We start from the raw sequence: 17,956 nt of genomic DNA, 5'->3' as shown, positions 1-17,956 counted from the left end.
TGCGTTTGTTTAAATCAAATAAATTGTACCACACAGAAGGCCAGGGGTATATTTAGCGTGATGTAGCGCGGCGCAGGCAAAATTGCTGAAAGTACATTTTGAAGTAGTTAGTGCCCAGGAACAATTACATATAATAGTGTGAAATTATGGTTGTTTGTTCAACCTAATACCACCAGGCTTCAAGGTTTGTTTGCTGGTGTCACACAACCATACCCCGCCTTTTGAAATTTGCTGCATTCATCTTAATTGAAATGAATCTGATGCACTTCTTCAAAATAACAGCCATCCAGCCACCAAAAGTACACAAAGAAATTGATTTCCTAGAGAGCTTTTAACTCCTAGCAGGCTGCTAGCAGCAATATAAACATAAAATCCTCATAAGGTTTTGTTTCCTAATTTTTACAACAGAGTTGATTGACATAGAACAGAGTATGGCAAATGAAAATGTGGGGAAGAAATGTCATTAAGATTAAATACAAATCAAGGGCATCACTCCCAGGTTCCTGCCAAAAAAAAAACCCCTGCTAACAGAAGAGCACCCCATTGAGAGTTAAAGAGAACCGCATTTTGGGAAATGACATATAATGAATTGAAAGAAAAAAAATGTTTAAAATAACTTTTGTAAAACAAAAACAAAAAACCCAGAAGCTTTCTTATTAGGAATTGTAGGTACTGACATCTCAAAGGAACAGAAAAGACTTCTCATGTATGCTACAACAGCCATCTTTCCAGAGATGGAAAGAAGACAACGTTTCTACTGGAGAGAAATGGCAAATCAAGCTGTTGGACTATGATGGCAAAACTGACTGGAAGGCTCAGGAATGCAGTTGAGGTGGTGCTGCCCGAGGGCTGCAGGGGGGAGAGGGAACTGGCTAAATTTGACACACCCACCCACACCGTTCTTGCGTGGCAGACTCTGCTGGATTCATGTACAGTGGTACCTCGACTAATGAACAACTCAACAACTGAATTTTTTGACTTACGAATGGGGGTAATGGCTGCGCGTTTACGAATGTCTCGACATCCGGGAAAAAACTGTGGCGGTTTTAGATACGGATTTTCGACTTACACATTTTTAGATAGGGTTGCTTCGACTTACGAATTTTTCCGTTTTCAATGCATTCCTATGGGAAATCGCGTTTCCGGTGGCGTTTTTCGACTTACGAATTTTTCAACTTACGAAGGTGCCTTTGGAACGGATTAAATTCGTAAGACGAGGCACCACTGTACTTCTTTGAACAGAAGAAGCCAACCAAATATTTTCCTTTGGAAAATTGGGATTTCTAAAACTCCCAGGAGATACTTAGAAGTAAAATCTCCGTTACTGTCTCCCAATTCATTGAAAGTGCTCATTTTCATAATAATCTATTAATGTTATGGATGGTATTAAGTATGCTATAAAAGAAAGGTCAGTCTAGTTGTTTTTACCTTATTCTGCCATAATGTAATATATCATGAAGAGGCGAAATAGTTTTGCAAAAGCTCTCCTATCAGAACTCAGGCAAGTATGAAATCACCTAAAAGGTTAAGCACCATCTACTTGACACTTACAATGGCATGTAAATAAAGCTGCATACACACAATATATATTTAAAAACTATTCAAAGTACATTTCCCCCCTCAAATAATTCTGGGCAGAGTCAGATACCCTCTGGATTGCCAGTTGCTAGGGAAGAACAATGGGAGAGGACCTCTCCTTCTTGCCCTGCTTGTGGGCTTCCCAGGGGCAACTGGTTTGCTGCTGTGTGAGACAGAACCCTGAGATAGTCTGATCTAGCAGGTCTCTAGGCTATTGGACTACTGCAATGTGCTCTACGTGGGGCTACCTTTGAAGGTGACCTGGAAACTAATTAAGAGTGGCCGCCAAGAGCATATAACACAATGGTCCTGAAAGACCTATATTGGCTCCCGGTACGTTTCCAAGCACAATTCAAAGTGTTGGTGCTGACCTTCAAAGCCCTAAATGGCCTCGACCCAGTATACCTAGTCTCCACCCCCATCGTTCTGCCCGGACACTGAGGTCCAGCACGTAAGGCCTTCTGGCGGTTCCCTCGCTGCGAGAAGTGAGGTTACAGGGAACCAGGCAGAGGGCCTTCTCGGTAGTGGCGCCCACCCTGTGGAATGCCTTCCCATCAGATGTTAAGGAAATAAACAACTATCTGACTTTTAGAAGACATCTGAAGGCAGCTCTGTTTAAGGAAGTTTTTAATATTTGATGTTTTATCATGTTTTTAATATTCTGTTGGGAGCCACCCAGAGTGGCAAAACCCAGCCAGATAGCCATGGTATAAAATTATTATTATTATTATTATTATTATTATTATTATTATTATTATTATTATTATTGGTGCTGCTGAAATTTGAGACCATAAGGTCCACCACTGTTGGCTGTGACTCTACCTACTGCCTGGTCTCCCTGCCTTCAGCTCCAGCATTCCCAACAGGCAGAGATAGACTAGATCTCAGGGCATTGTATGTGATGCAAAATGACCGCCAGGCTGTTAACACAAGGAAATCCTCAGGATAAAAAGAAAAGCCTTTCTACTCATGCTGCCCAACCCTCTAACCCCAATAAACTGTTAGAGAATTTCCACACATACACACAATACTGTTGGATGAAATGGTGCCTCAAATTTTGCTGCTGGCAGGTAATAATTTCGGGGGGGGGGCATTTTTACTCAGCTCTACTTTTGAAACTTTTTTTTTTTTTTTTACAAATGCAGATCTCTATCGATTACGGCCTATGTGTGAAAGTTTTTTCACACCAGTACAGGTTTTTTTCCACAAATATATGGCAGGCATTCCCATTTCGCCTGCCAGAGTTCTTTTTATAACGTTCCTTTGGGATACAACCTATGGTTCATAACCGCTTTCACTGAGGAGAAAGAACTTCTCAGTGGATAGCAAGCTAGCTCTTGACGCTATTCAGCTATTGCTTCATCCTCCCCCCACCTCCACACACACACAAAAAAGAGGCCTTTCATTGCTGCGAGTCCATTTTTTACCCATGTGGTCAATACGGACCCTGAGTTCTTTTTTCTTTTCACAATCTTTAATTGAACTCTCCCTCCAGGATTGTGAAGCTAGCAATACTATCACAGTCTTTAAAGCAGGAGAAAGGAAAATGTCAGAGTTATGATTTCAAGTTTTAAAACTGGGAAGTTGGGTAACTGGCTGGAATGAGCACTGCTCCTGAAGGCCTTGAAACAGAGGAGGAAGGAGTTAAATAAAATGCACAGGTGAAGGTACACAACGCTCTAATTGCTTTGCTGAACTGTTGGGCTGAAACACGAGCTTAACGTTAAGCCAAGTGCCTACATATTTTGTTTCAATTAGGGGATCGTATGATGTCACATCTGCACAAAGAATTTAAGCTGCGGCGGTGGCTGTCTTTCCTAGTTCCCTGCTGCATCATTAAAATGGGAACGGCACTTCTCACATACTTGGCAGCCAAAACTTATTTAACAGGGCACTTTGCCTTCCTGTGCAATCTAATAGACTTTTACTTAGGGGCATAGGATTGTCAGGCTGTATGGGGTGTTAGGGGAGGGTAGTACCTCTGATGGGGGACACACCTGGCTCCTTCTGGGGTACTTTGTCCACCTGTGGTCCCCATACTGTCCTTTGTATTTTTGATATGTTTTATGATCTGTGATATTGTGCGTGTTGATGCTGGTCTGCGACCGTATTAATAAATTCATTCATTCATTCATTCACCTGTGGTCCCCACCTGGCACTTAGCTCTCACTTGTGGCTGCTTGAAGCTGTCGTCATTTGACAGCAGCCACAAAAAGGAACAGCTTCGACTGGTCAACTAAACCAGGTGAGGGTAGCTGATGGATCTCAAACCCTCAGCGAGTAACTTCATGTGAAGACAGACAGCAGTGGAAGGAGTGGCTGAGACCAATGGTCAAGAAGGTGGTTTCTGCGGGTGCTGTAGAGGGAAGTGGGGGGCAGGTGGGGCTCGTCAACCTGGGAAGGTAGCCCATCTTGGAGAAGGAAAACTAAACCTCCACAGCCTTGAGGGATACTCAATCTAAAACGCAATCTAAAAAAAACAAAAAGAAAAAACTCAATCTAAAAAAGTGGGGGGAACAATCAGCAGAATAATATAAACAGAGCATAGACAAATAGATAACTAAAACAAGTTATAAGGTAAAAAAAAGGTAAAAGGTAAAGGATCCCTGGACAGTTAAGTCCAGTCAAACTTCAATGTTGGCATCACCATTAGAGTAAATGAGGCCTTTTATTCTGACAGCATATTATGGAAGCAGTGACAATACTCTTGCCCTCCACCACAACCCACCCTGCTCCTTCTCTCTGGTTGCAACATCCATTAAAAAAATTGAAATTTCAGAACCTATAACTCCCCATTGCAGAGCCAGAATATTTATTTATACCCCCCCCCCAAAAAATCTGGTTTTAGTCCCCTTCTCCTGTTCTTGTATTTCTGATAATATATCATATTCCCTTGACAATAGTGAGTTATATTTAAACAACATATTTGTTCCAATTTTGTTAATTGCTTATGCATGCCTTTAGTTCTGATGTCTCGAAAAAATATCCTAATTCCAATGTATCTTAACATTCTTCTGCCCATGGCTCCCCCAATTTGAGACCATTCAGGTGGAACAGCAATTAATCTACCAGAAGGCGAGCTTTATTCAAGTCATCACTGAGTGATAAACATGCATGTACCGTATTTTTGTGTGAAAAGACTAGGTTTAAAACAAACAAACAAAAAACACAGGTTTAAAATTGGGGCCCGCCTTATACACGGGTAGTGCTGAGGGGTGTTTTCTTAATTTGGAGTACCCCAAAATAGGGGGCATCTTATACATGGGGGCGTCTTATATACTCGGAAAAATACGGTAAGTGAAGTAGCCATCATTCTTCTTGGGCTCTTCCTAGCATAAAGGTAAAGGTAAAGGGACCCCTGACCATTAGGTCCAGTCGTGACCGACTCTGGGGTTGCGCGCTCATCTCGCATTACTGGCCGAGGGAGCGGCGTATAGCTTCCAGGTCATGTGGCCAGCATGACAAAGCCACTTCTGGCAAACCAGAGCAGCACATGGAAACGCCGTTTACCTTCCCGCTGTAGTGGTTCCTATTTATCTACTTGCACTTTGACGTGCTTTCGAACTGCTAGGTTGGTAGGAGCTGGGACCAAGCAACGGGAGCTCACCCTGTCACAGGGATTCGAACCGCCGACCTTCTGATCAGCAAGCCCTAGGCTCAGTGGTTTAACCACAGCGCCACCTGGGTCCCTCTTCCTAGCATAGTTTTTACAATATCAGCTCCTCCTCCTCCTTTACGAATTAGTGGTACAATAATAATGTGCCTCAACATTTTTATTATTAGTTTCAAAGTTGTTTTTTAAAAATATCAGCAAATTTCAACAGCTGCGGACTAATTCTGTGAAGGTTAAAGTAAATCAGATAAAAATAATCCCTTTGCTTCAGATGAACTACGAGAGATTATTGGACTAAGGATGCTTAATTGATATGATTTGTAGATGTTTATTGTGCTTGATCTTTGAAAGACATGCATGAGATATGCAGCTAAATACCAGTCAAGCAAAGAATTAGAGGACTGATTTCCCAGTTAATCTTAATTCCTCAGCCCCATGCAGGAAAACAATCTTCAATGGACAGCTGTGACAAGCAGGATGCATGATATTTGGATGCTTTTGGAAGATCTTTTGAGATACTTTCTAATTTACTAAATCTATGGAATGTCAAATACAATCTGTATTTTGAGTAATGACACTTAGGTTTAGTTAACCCACCACTACAATCATATGCCCCTGACCAGTGCTTTTTTCTCGGGGGACGGGGACGCAGGGGGGCGCATACCCCTAAACATTTTGTGAATCTAACGGGGGAAGAAACTTTAAAAATATTTAGTTTCTTCTCCAGCACAGTGAATCATCAGTTCCGTTGAATAGCATGGTGAATCATCAGTTCCGTTGCTACCGCCTCATTTCCTATCATGGTGTTTCCTGAGTCTCAGACGGAAGTGAGTGTTTAATGTGTGAAGTAGGAATTGTAATCTAGCACAGTGATTGGTCAGTTTCGTTGTTACCACCTCTGATGGCTTCATTTCCTTTCCTGGTGCTTCCGGGAAGAATTGGGAACATGTTAGTGCACACAGCCTCATGCCAATGTGGAAGTTACTGTCAGCTGTGTAATATGAGGTAATGCATGTTCTTTGTACTTTTGTCCATTTACTGTATTCATTTCCCCCAATTTGAACTATAAAATGGTGGTTTCCTGGAGTCAAAATGAGAGTACAGTCGTACCTCAGGTTACATACGCTTAGGGTTACGTACTTTTTGGGTTACGCACTCAGCGGACCCAGAAGCGTTTACTTCCGGGTTCGCCACGTGCGCATGCACAAAAGTGTTCTACGCAGTTTGTGCATGCACAGAAGCATTCTGTGCAGTTCCCGCATGCGCAGAAGCACACTTTCACGCTCGTTCGGGTTACGTACTTTTCGGGTTACGTACCGCAAACCAGAACCAATCAGGTACGTAACCCGAGGTACCACTGTACCTCTAAACATTTTTTTTAAAGGAAAAAGCACTGACCCTGACTTACACGATCCATCTGCTACAAAAAAAGGCAAGGACTAATTGCAAGAGTAGGTTCTAGCCTACCAAGGTTGTGATGTGTGTAAGCTGAAAGACATTGTCATACTCTGTTGTGTGTAGGATTTACTTGCTTGGGCCCAGGGCTGGTGCTATCATTTGGTCAAGTAGGCAACCGCTTATGGCACAGACCTTGGCATGCCTGAATTTGACACTTAGAGAGACTTACATTTTAACCCCACAAGCCACAAGGCAATTCAAAATTATTCGTATGCTAAAACACTTTCTTTTGCATCTGAGAAAAATAACCAACAAAGCAGGTTCTCCCCTTAAGGAGAGCATGGGTTGTGGAAGGGTTAACAAGACATTCCCGGGTTTGTTGGGCGAGTCAGTTTGGATGGCCACTGGGTGTATTGTTGTTGGGGTAAATGTTATGTTGCAAGTTATTTGATTGACAGCCACAGCCTATATATACTGAGCAAGCAGCTTGCGGTTTCACTTTGCTGCTTGCAGCGGATCTCCCACCGCCCTCCCTATATTTAGGGGTTGTTTGTGCTTGATGTTGCTGTGCCTGTCATGGGGTCATCCGTCTTGAGGCGGGGGCCTGGTAGGAATTTTGCCACTTGGCTGATTGGCTGGTGCCTGGTGGTTTTTGCCTACTACGCTGCAATAAGTCACAACTTGTAAGATTGGCGGTTAGGCATTGGTTCAAATTGGATGGTGGAGGGGTAAGGATTTTGGCTGGGCCTGCCCCTCAAAATTGCTGCTACATTTAGGGGTATTCCGTTAAAGGAATCCTGGAGCTCCACATGTTTGTCCGTACCCCCGATAGAGGCTAGGACCGTGCATGAGCCTCGGGGAGCATCTGGGAGAGAGGTCAAATGGCTTGGTGGCCCTGCCCTGGCCTCTCTCAGAGGCTGCTTACCTATCCTGGCTTCCCCAGTACACTAGGGGGGGTCAGATCTGTCCCAGGCGGGGGGCAGATGGCTGGAACCAATGCCTAAGCAACCACTCACATTAGTTGTATTTAAATAAAGTTGTGGCCAAAATTAATGCCAAAAACCTTAAACTTAAATTCTGTGTGAAGTGTGAGTTATTGGTGGGAAGTCTTGGTACCTCGGCACGCAATTGTTGTACTGCTAAAGGAGAATCACGTTTTAATCTCCATTCCTTCCATATTGTCAAACTTCGTGTTAGGAGAAGTAAATGATGTCTTCTAGTGTCTTCTTGTCCATTTTCTGATAAGGGAGTGAATACCTAAAGTATTGAGCTCTATCATTTCCCTCTTTTAACCATGGGGACTGGCCTGAGCCTTGTAAAATCAGAAGGATATTGTGTATGTGAGCAGAGTCTTTACATTTTAGGTTAGGCATCACTTTCTCTCTTTCTTGACTCTATAAAGCATTTTATGAAGTAGCTGAGGTCTCGTGTTTGCATAAATAAAATTTAGTAGTGATGGAGTTGCAGTCCAAAACATCTGGAGAACATCATGTTGGCTTTCCCTGATGTAGTCAGCACTGTTAGATGTCTCCTGCCACTTCAGATAACATCCTAATATGGACGTTAAGCTACCACAGGATGTCGGTGAACCAGATTGATTCCGCTAATGGATAGGCATTTATCTAAAATCTGCCTTACATTATTAAACACCTTTATATAAAATTTCATGAGGCGGTGTGGTGGCTACCTTTTAACCACAGGTAATTGATGCTTGGAGCAGCTTTGAAATTGAGGCCATAAACAGCCTTCGTAGTGACAAGATTTGATAATGTGTTATTCCTCCCAGGGAATGGTGGCTGCCATGGGTCCATTTGGCCAACCATATTTTTTTTCCAAACAGTGTCCCTGATACAACATGACATCACACCCCATTATTGCCTGCACGTTAAATTGGCTATTACAGTGGTACCTCGGTTTAAGTACACAATTGGTTCCGGACGTCTGTACTTAACCTGAAGCATACTTAACCTGAAGCGAACTTTCCCATTGAAAGTAATGGAAAGTGGATTAATCTGTTCCAGACAGGTCCGCGAACTACTTAAACTGAAGCGTACTTAACCTGAAGCGAACTTTCCAATTGAAAGTAATGGAAAGTGGATTAATCTGTTCCAGACGGGTCCGTGAAGTACTCAGCCTGAAGCGTACTTAACCCAAAGTATGAGTGTAATTGGTTCCAGAAGTCCGTACTTAACCTGAAGCATATTTAACCTGAAACAAACTTTCCCATTGCAAGTAACGGAAAGTGGATTAATCCGTTCCAGACAGGTCCGCGGAGTACTTAAACTGAAAATACTCAAACCGAGGCTTACTTAAACCGAGGTATGACTGTATAGGCTTTAAATAGAGGGTGTTTGTGGGAAAACAAAGCAGCCTTCAAACCAGCTCAGGTTATGTTCTGAGCCACACTTTAGTCTGGAAAGTGTGGATCGGGTGAATTTCTCAGGCACCCCAGCTGTAGTGATCTTCATCAAGGTCCTTTGCCGGGATCTCAGAAAACACGTGGGGTTATCTGCAAACAGCTTTTCCATAGGGAAACTCAGATTTATTGTACCTTCTTGTAACATAGGCTTACCAATTATGCAAGACACAGAACACTGTGAAAGTAACCCATGCCATCTGCTTATCTATTGCTGGCATTTCTTGTTACAATTGTTCCACCTATTCACTGACCCCTCTGGAACGTACTGTAACCCTCTTCACCTAACCATTCCCTTTTCATCCACATAGCACTTTAGGGAACAGATTATAGTGCAATAAAAAAAAAACACCTGGCATTTTACCTCTGTCCATGGGATTCTTGTTATGTTCGTAGTACGGTAAAGGACTTCCTTTATATATGGGTCATCGGGTTCAGATTTGTACATTTGAGTAAGGCCTTTAGTCTCTGTACTACTTAGCACTACCCTCATGGTATTAAAATAACATTTCAAAGCCAAACTGGATGGTTGTTTCCGATTCTTGTTACCTTTGCTGCAGACTTCTAAACGTTATCCTTTGTACGTGGAGTCCTGGGTTCCCCCCCCCCTCCTTGTTATACTCTGATGCAGGAATCTAAAAGGTGTGGCAATGTGTTTGTCCAATTAGATAAGAGACCCAAACCATTGTTTGGAAGAGTTGCTACCATTGACATCACAAGTGTGATTATTATTCCTCAACAAGGGCATTTCTATCACTTCCCATCGTATCACAAGATGTGTATAATTCTTTTCTTTTTTCCTTTAGGACTGACCAAACATAGTTAAAAAAACACACACACACACACACCTCATAAGCAATTATTGTTAAGGTATTCATAAGGAGCTCTGAGACCTAACCTTTCTTTTCCCTCTCCTCTTAACAACTCTGCTCCGGTTGTAAAGTACTCCAGCGAGATTTCACAAAGCAAATTGCCAAATCCTCTATTCATAGCTATAGCCTCACTTCTGTGATGCTTAAGAGTGACACCTGGTGCTCCCTGCTTGGAATATGTGTGCATTGTGTAAGCCAATCTAATCTTTGATTTTATTATTACATTGAAAATATTTTACCTTCCTCTCAAAGTTTCCATTGGGTTTTTGCCACATGCGCCATTACACTGAAGTCATCTTCTTTTCTTGCCCACAATGGTGGTTTATAAAAGCTGAACAAAAGCATCATTTCAGGAGGCCTTGCCCTTGCCTTTGCGTGTGAGAGAGGACACTCTTTCCATCAGTTCAATGGAAGGCCTCTTTTGTTGACGCCATGGTCTCTCACCTCCTTGTAAAGAATAGGCCCTTTTAAAAGCTGGCTTCAGAAAAGGAGAAAATATGGAGGTGGTGGTCAGGTGAAGGGAATCAAGAACTCCCTCCTTTATTTAGGTGTTGGTTGGAGGTGAGGAGGGTGGGGAGAGTGATATGAATGTCTAGACTGAGTCATTCACATTGAAGCAGCCTGACCTCATCATGTCCACATTAGATGGGGTGGTGAACCTATGGCCTTCCAGGTGTCATTGGATCCAACTCCAATCAGATCCAACCAGCATGGTCAATGGTCAGAAATGATGGAAGCTGTAGTTCAACACTATCTGAAAGGCCAAAGGCTCCTCAGCCCTGACGTAAGTTCAGGTAATGTCTGAGCACAAAAGTGAGACTACCAGAGGAGGATGGCTCACCGGCAGGAGCCCCTAATGAGTATCTTTTTAGCTGGTCAGTTTGGTGCAAGGAAGCTCAGCTTGTCCTAGATTTCCTTACTCCTGCTTCAAGGCATCTGTTATAACTTTTCTCTCTCTCTCTTCTTGGAGAATTATTCAAGGAAATGTTCACAGAATTTCATCAAAATTCAATGAAGCTGAAGAAATATATCTATGAATAGCATTGACTATAAATAAAATAACTGGAATTTATATTCTTGTCCAGGACATGTGCTACTTTTTCAGTGACTGTTTTTTCCAGTTATCAACTGCAGTCTTTCCGTACTTGATGCATTTTTATATAACAACCATAATAGCTGTCATTAGCAGTTCCTTCTTTCTTACATGTATTGTATTTCATTATCCTTGATAACGATAAGCATCCCGTTAGAGATAATGTGGAACAAAAGCTGGAGCATATGCTTTGACAAATTATGAGTAATTCTCTGCAAAGGCTGGAGCAGATATAACCGAGGCACTAGTTGAGTTATGGCATATAAACTGTAAGTAGGTCCAGAACATTTTGGGCACACCGCTCATTTTTAGCAGGCTAAAAGATATTACCTCCACATCTCAGAATGATTATACTGGCCAAACACTCTCAACGGGGTAAATAACTACTCACATTTGTAGGGTCCGTCACATGCCAGTAGATATTCTCCTTGAATTTCTCAAGGAGAAATGGAATGCGTTTAAAAAATGGTTTCTAAAGAATGTCTAGTGATAACTCAACATCTCAAGGCAAATTATTTAAATACATCAATGGTATAAAATCAGTGGAAGATTCAGGAACAAAGTTTAATTTCTGCGAGGGCTCACAGCCCTGAAGTCTGTTTCTCACTCACATATAGCCTGTTTTCTTATTCGCATGTGAAGTAAAAATAGATTATGTGCCACTGAGCAGTTATAAAGTGCATTTCTGCACCAATGGGTAACTATAGAAACTTTCCACACATCAGAGATTATGACAGATCAGAGGGGAATATTTCTAGAGAGACTTGAGGCTTGGCAATATTTTCTAGAAATTAGGCACTAAATGGGGACTAATTGGGGGCATGGCATGGGTGTTTATTATTTTTTAAGTGTTAAGTTGGAAAAGAGGCCACTGATGCCTGATGGTTATTATGGCCAATTCCCTTACTTTGCACAACTGTATAGAAGCGACCATGCAATGCAGATTCCTTTGTATCAGCGTATCCAAGGAGGTTCCCGCTATATCTTGCTCGGATGCAGCTCCCATAATCTCTGACCATTGTCTATGCCAGCAGAGGTTTATGGGAGCTGTAATTCAACAACATCTGGATGGCACCTCCTGTTGGGTCAAACACCTATAGTATGAATGCCGTGAACCTGTACATCGTAGGCTCAGGTTGTCTATGTGTGTAAATAAACCATATATCATAAAGACCCTGCAGTCTCCACTGTGTTTCATTTTCCAAAAGAAAATACAGACTCTGGATAAGCACGCCTGGAACTCCTTATAGATTGGGGTGCAGTGTAACACTATGTATCTTGTCCAGGCTGCAATGGTTATACATGGAGTTTATCAGATGCCAGCCCAACAAAATTGCGTGTTCGGTTATGCTGAGAGATATTAAGTGGCCCAGAGTCACCCAACGAGCTTGGTGGCTAACGGGGAATTTGAGTCCAGGTCCCGCTGGGCAAAACCTAACACTGTGCTGGTTAAAACCTGTTCACTATTATTGATTATGCCAAACTTTTAACAACTTTAAAAAGGAGGACTGGCAAGATCATAAAATGTTTGTTGCATTGCATGAACCAAAAAGATCAGAAAGGTAAATGTTGATTGTCTGTCCTAGGAAAGGTGCCATAGTTTTAAGCGTTGGTTTTGGCAACAGCAAATCCAAAGTTGGCCATAGAGAGCAATAGCAATCTTCGGAAGCTAGGTGCAGAAGTCCCTTGTACTAGACCAGTTAATAATGGAAGCCTGGAATACACCTTGCATGTAAGTGGGTCCTAAAGTTTTATCCTTTCATTTTTCAGAGTTATCTAGCAAGAAACTTCATTCTAATTGATATCATTGTACTTACTCTTTTGCTTAATTGATTCATTTTTTCCGCATCCCTCCTGAGCGCACTTGGAGCTTACACATCACTTAAAAGGCATTTGGAAATTTAATTAGCCAAACTTAATTTTAGAAATTACACTCTGATATCATCAGGTCATTTCCTTAATCCTGTTCACACCAGGATACTAGACCCAAAGTATCAATTAGTTACTGCCTTCTATTCGTACCATGCTTGCTTTATGATTGTGGTAAGTGTGGGTAAATGCCAGGATCTGTCCAGGTCTTCTTAGGCCCCTATGCCTGGGCAGGACGTCTGGAACACCTTCAGCATACACCCGGGAATCATGGACTCATAACTGGGCTTTATGAGCACCAAATCAGCAGTGAACAGCAGAAGCATTTGTAGAGGTTTCAAAACATTCCTCATTTATTTCTATTAACTACTGCATATTTACAGATCTGGCTTTGTGAGTGTTACAGCCTCTCACTTAGCCATCTTGTCTACAGAAGATATTAAACTGCACACAGCACACGGCAGAGAGCAGAGTCAGGACTGAAAAACAACAAAGTAACAATTCCTAACTGTTCCCTCCCAACAGCAGATATCACCAGATTTTCAGAATGGGAGGGGTGAAAATGCTCACAACCTCCCCCTTTTCATTCTGACCATTATGAAAATCTAGCACAAAAGCAATTTCTTTACATATATACCAAGTTGTTCCTTATTAACAGCTTTAGTCAAAGCATCAGCAGGTATTTCTTTCCCTGGCATATATGAGACTTTTACAACTCCTTTCTGAATGCATTCTCTGGCACGGTGCAATTTGATTAGCAAATGTTTTGTTCTTTGCTTGCACCCTTCTGAATGGATTAGTTCTATGCAGGCTTTGTTGTCCTGATAAACTTGAACTGGACAACAAATTTTTACTCTCATATCCTCACATAGTTGCAACAACCACTCTACATTCATGAGGGAAAAATTTAAAGCGTTGAGTTCTGCTTCACATGAACTCATGCTTATTGTTGCCTGTTTCTTACAAGACCAATCAAATAGGCACTGATTGTACAAATAACACACACCTGAGGTGCTCTTGCCATCAGTTGTATCACTACCAAAACTGGCATCGGCATAGATCTCAAGACCTCCAGATTTTTGGCTAGTAAGCTTCAACCTGTAATGCATAGTGCCTTTTAAATACCTAACTATGCGTTTCAGTGCCTTCCAGTCTTGCACTGTAGGTTGATTTACATATCTGCTGAGCAAATTTACGCTAACAGCAATGTCTGGTCTTGTGCACCTTGCTATAAAACTAAGTTTACCCAAAACACTTCTGAACAATGTAGTGTCAGGAAAAACATTAGCATTAGTATCATGTTGGTACCCTGTGACCATGGGGGTGTCTACAGAATTGGCATCTGTCAGATTTAATTTTTCAATCACATCATTTATCTTACGTGATTGATGCAGCAAAACATCACCTTGCTTATTTCTCTCTACTTCCAGTGAGAGATAATTGCTGACTTCCCCTAGGTCTTTCATATCAAAATGCTTTTGCAGTTTTGCAAGAGTGGTTTTGTAAATATTTGCATCCTTCCAGAAAAACAAAATATCATCCACAAAACAAATGCAGTACAATTTGTGCTGGTTAGATTCTTTAACAAAAACACAAGAATCAGCCTTTCCTTGCTGGAAACCTAAGGAAAACAGCACTTCTGTCAGCTTAGTGTGCCAGCATCGAGCACTTTGTTTTAGACCATACAGGGATTTTTTTAATTTACACACCATTCCCTTTTTTATCTGCACTCCGTCTGGCGGTGACATGTAAATACTCTCATTGAGAATTCCGTACAAAAACGCAGTATTTACGTCGTGATGAGATATGGTCATGCCCTCTTCTGCAGCAATTTTCATCAACAGCCTAACTGTCTCAAATTTGACTGTCGGTGAATATGTCTCATGATAGTCCTGATCAGGAACTTGAGAAAAACCACGTGCAACTAATCTGGCTTTATATCTGACCACTTTACCAGTCTGATCAGTCTTGGTTTTGTAAATCCACCTGCTGTCTACAAGTTTCATGCCTGGTTCTGCTGGAACCAATTCCCACGTGTCATTTTGCTTTAGGGAATTCAATTCAGCTTTCATGGCGTTAAGCCAAGGTTCGGCATCTTTTTCAGGTAAATTTTGAACCTCTTTGTAGTTAGTTGGTTCAAAAACTGAGTTTGGATTGCTAGTGGCAGCCATATCTGAAATAGCAGCTTTAGCAAATTCTTTAGAAAATCGTTTAGGTGCTTGTCCCTTGGTAGTTCTCTCAGATCTACGCAATACTCTGGGATCCTCTGGGTCTGGTTCCTCCTCCTTGGGAGAATGGTGACCTGTATCTGGCAAAGATTCTACCTCTAGATCAGTGTCAGACCCATCTGATTTCTTAAAAGAGGTCTTTTCATTCTGATCATCTGTATCAGTGTCAGAATCTGTGCTACCATCAGCATCAATTACAGGTTTTGCCTCTTTGTTAATTGGTTTCACCACCTCATCATCTGAAATGGGATGACATTGAAAAATGCCAACTTTGTCCCATTTTGGATTACAATCCATGCTTCTGGTCAGCCTAATTGTGTTTGTGTCTGTCATCAGCACACGATAAGAACCTTTTTCATAACCTAGAAAAATGCCATGTTGACCAGATTTGCTCAGTTTGTCACCTTGCAGAGTGTGCACCCAAACTTCAGAACCGAAAATTTTTAAATGTTTTACAAACGGTTTCCTTTTGAACAGCATTTCGTATGGGGTGCAATCAATGGCTGATTGATATCTGCGGTTGTAAATATAGGTGAAACACGATAGAGCTTCAGCCCAAAAGGGGTTGGGTAGGCCTGAATCATGCAACAGAGTTTTAATTCCTTGTTGCAAGGTCTGGTTTACTCTTTCACATAAACCATTCTGCCATGGAGATCTGGGCGTGGCAGTCATGTGCTCTATGCCCTGTTCAGCAGTAAAGTTTTCAAACTGTTCTGAACAAAATTCTCCACCCCTGTCAGTAAAAAGACAACGTACATGCTCATCGTGAACATTCCTGAGCCATGCACAAAATTTTTGAAACTTGGAGAAGGCTTCAGACTTCTTTTGTAACATATAGACCCAAACATATCTAGAATAGGCATCTATCAGAACCAAAAAATAACATGAGTTTCCTCTAGAGAGTGCTAGAGGTCCAACCAAGTCTGCATGCACAATCTCATAAGGTTTCTTAACCTCCCTCCCAGATTTTGTACCTTTGGGAGCTTGCTTAATTTTGTTCTCTGCACATGAGACACATTTCATATGATAAGGACACTTTTGAACTTTCATGCCCTCAACCATATTTTGCATTTTACCTACTGCCTGGAAATGCAAATGACCAAACAAACGATGATAATCATGAATACAATGGTTATGCAATTTCTCATTCTTATCTACTGATATATTACAGCACGCCTTTTCAGTTTCTTTAGTTGCTCCAGCAGCTGTACCTGTAACAAAAGGCAATACATATAAACCATCAACACACTTAGCATAAAGAATGAGTTTGTTGTCTCGAAGAATTTCACACCGAGAGTTTGCAAACACCACTTTAAATCCTTGAGCGTCTAGCTGAGAAACACTCAAGAGATTATCCTGCAAATGAGGAGCATACATAACATTTTTAACTGTTGCATTAAGGCTCTGCAAAGAAACCGTTCCCTGAGCCAAACTTTTAATAGTCGTTCCATCCGCTTGATGAATTGCTCCTCCCTGTTTCTCAAGATGAAGAAAGAGATTTTTATCATTGGCCACGTGCCTTGTGGCTCCTGAGTCGACAACAAAAACAGAACGTGTGAGTTGATTAGAACTGCGTGAGATCAAAGCCTTTGATGCAGCTGGCCCTTGGGGTTTTCGGCCTCCTCCCCTTTTGCCTTTGAAGTTGCTCTTCTTCTTTGAAGAGTTTTTACACTGATTTTTAAAATGGCCGACCTCTCCGCAAGAAAAACAGCGGCGCATTTTAAGAGCTTTTGCAACACTTTCACTTTCCCCTGTTGAAGGCTTGTAAGCATTTCCAACAGCCTTGTCCCTGCTTTCTCTAGCAGTCTGTCTGCGATCCCACTCATTCAAGAGCACGCTAGACACATAATCTTCTGTTAGACGGTCATTGGGCAAAGACGACAATTGAGCAGCTACAGCATCATAAGATTCATCCAAACTGTTTATGATAAGCATTGCAAAAACAGCTTCTGAAATATTTAAGTCTCGCTGGACAAGATCCTGTCTGAGACGTTTTAACTGGGCTAGATGGCTGGGCAAATCACCATCTTTCTGTAATTCCAGCCTACACAGCTTTTTAAAGAAAAGCACACTGGATCCTGCATTTTGTCTTAGATGCATATCTCGAAGTTTATTCCAAACAGCCCGTGCAGTCTGCTGGTTCTCCAAGTTGACCAACAACTGGTCCTGGACACTCAGAATAATTGTCCCCCTGGCTCTCATGTCTGCCTCATGCCACGCTGGCCATCCATCATCATCCTCATTGGGGGGGTCATCTTCTATAGTATGGTAAAGCTTTTCCCTTTGTAAAAGTGCTTTCATTTTGACCTGCCATGTAGGATAGGTCTCTGGTGTAAGGAGAGGAAAAGATAGAGACATCTGGCCAGAATGTGCAGAAGCCATGCCTGTGTTTAGTTAACAGCAAGACACTTCCCTTCATGCACCCCAAATACTCTTGACTCTCTCAGCAACTTCTCTCCCCACTCAGCACAATTAACAGGCAAACTGGAAAAGCGTCTCTGCTGTCTTCCTGGCAGCCAGCAACATACCTTTCTGTAAATCAAACAGCAGCTTGAAAAACAGCTTCAGCTCACAGCTCAACTCCGATGTGCAGCATCAGATGGAAATGGATCAGAAACATCCAATTATCCAACCATCAATAGCCATCTGCAACCACCAGTCTGCTACCAGCAACCATCCGCCTGCTACCATATGTGGGTAAATGCCAGGATCTGTCCAGGTCTTCTTAGGCCCCTATGCCTGGGCAGGACGTCTGGAACACCTTCAGCATACACCCGGGAATCATGGACTCATAACTGGGCTTTATGAGCACCAAATCAGCAGTGAACAGCAGAAGCATTTGTAGAGGTTTCAAAACATTCCTCATTTATTTCTATTAACTACTGCATA

Source organism: Zootoca vivipara, chromosome 7 (genome assembly GCF_963506605.1).
Source record: "Zootoca vivipara chromosome 7, rZooViv1.1, whole genome shotgun sequence".
NCBI classification, from domain to species: domain Eukaryota; kingdom Metazoa; phylum Chordata; class Lepidosauria; order Squamata; family Lacertidae; genus Zootoca; species Zootoca vivipara.
The sequence above is the reverse complement of the archived record's forward strand: the minus strand, read 5'-3'. Positions refer to the sequence as shown.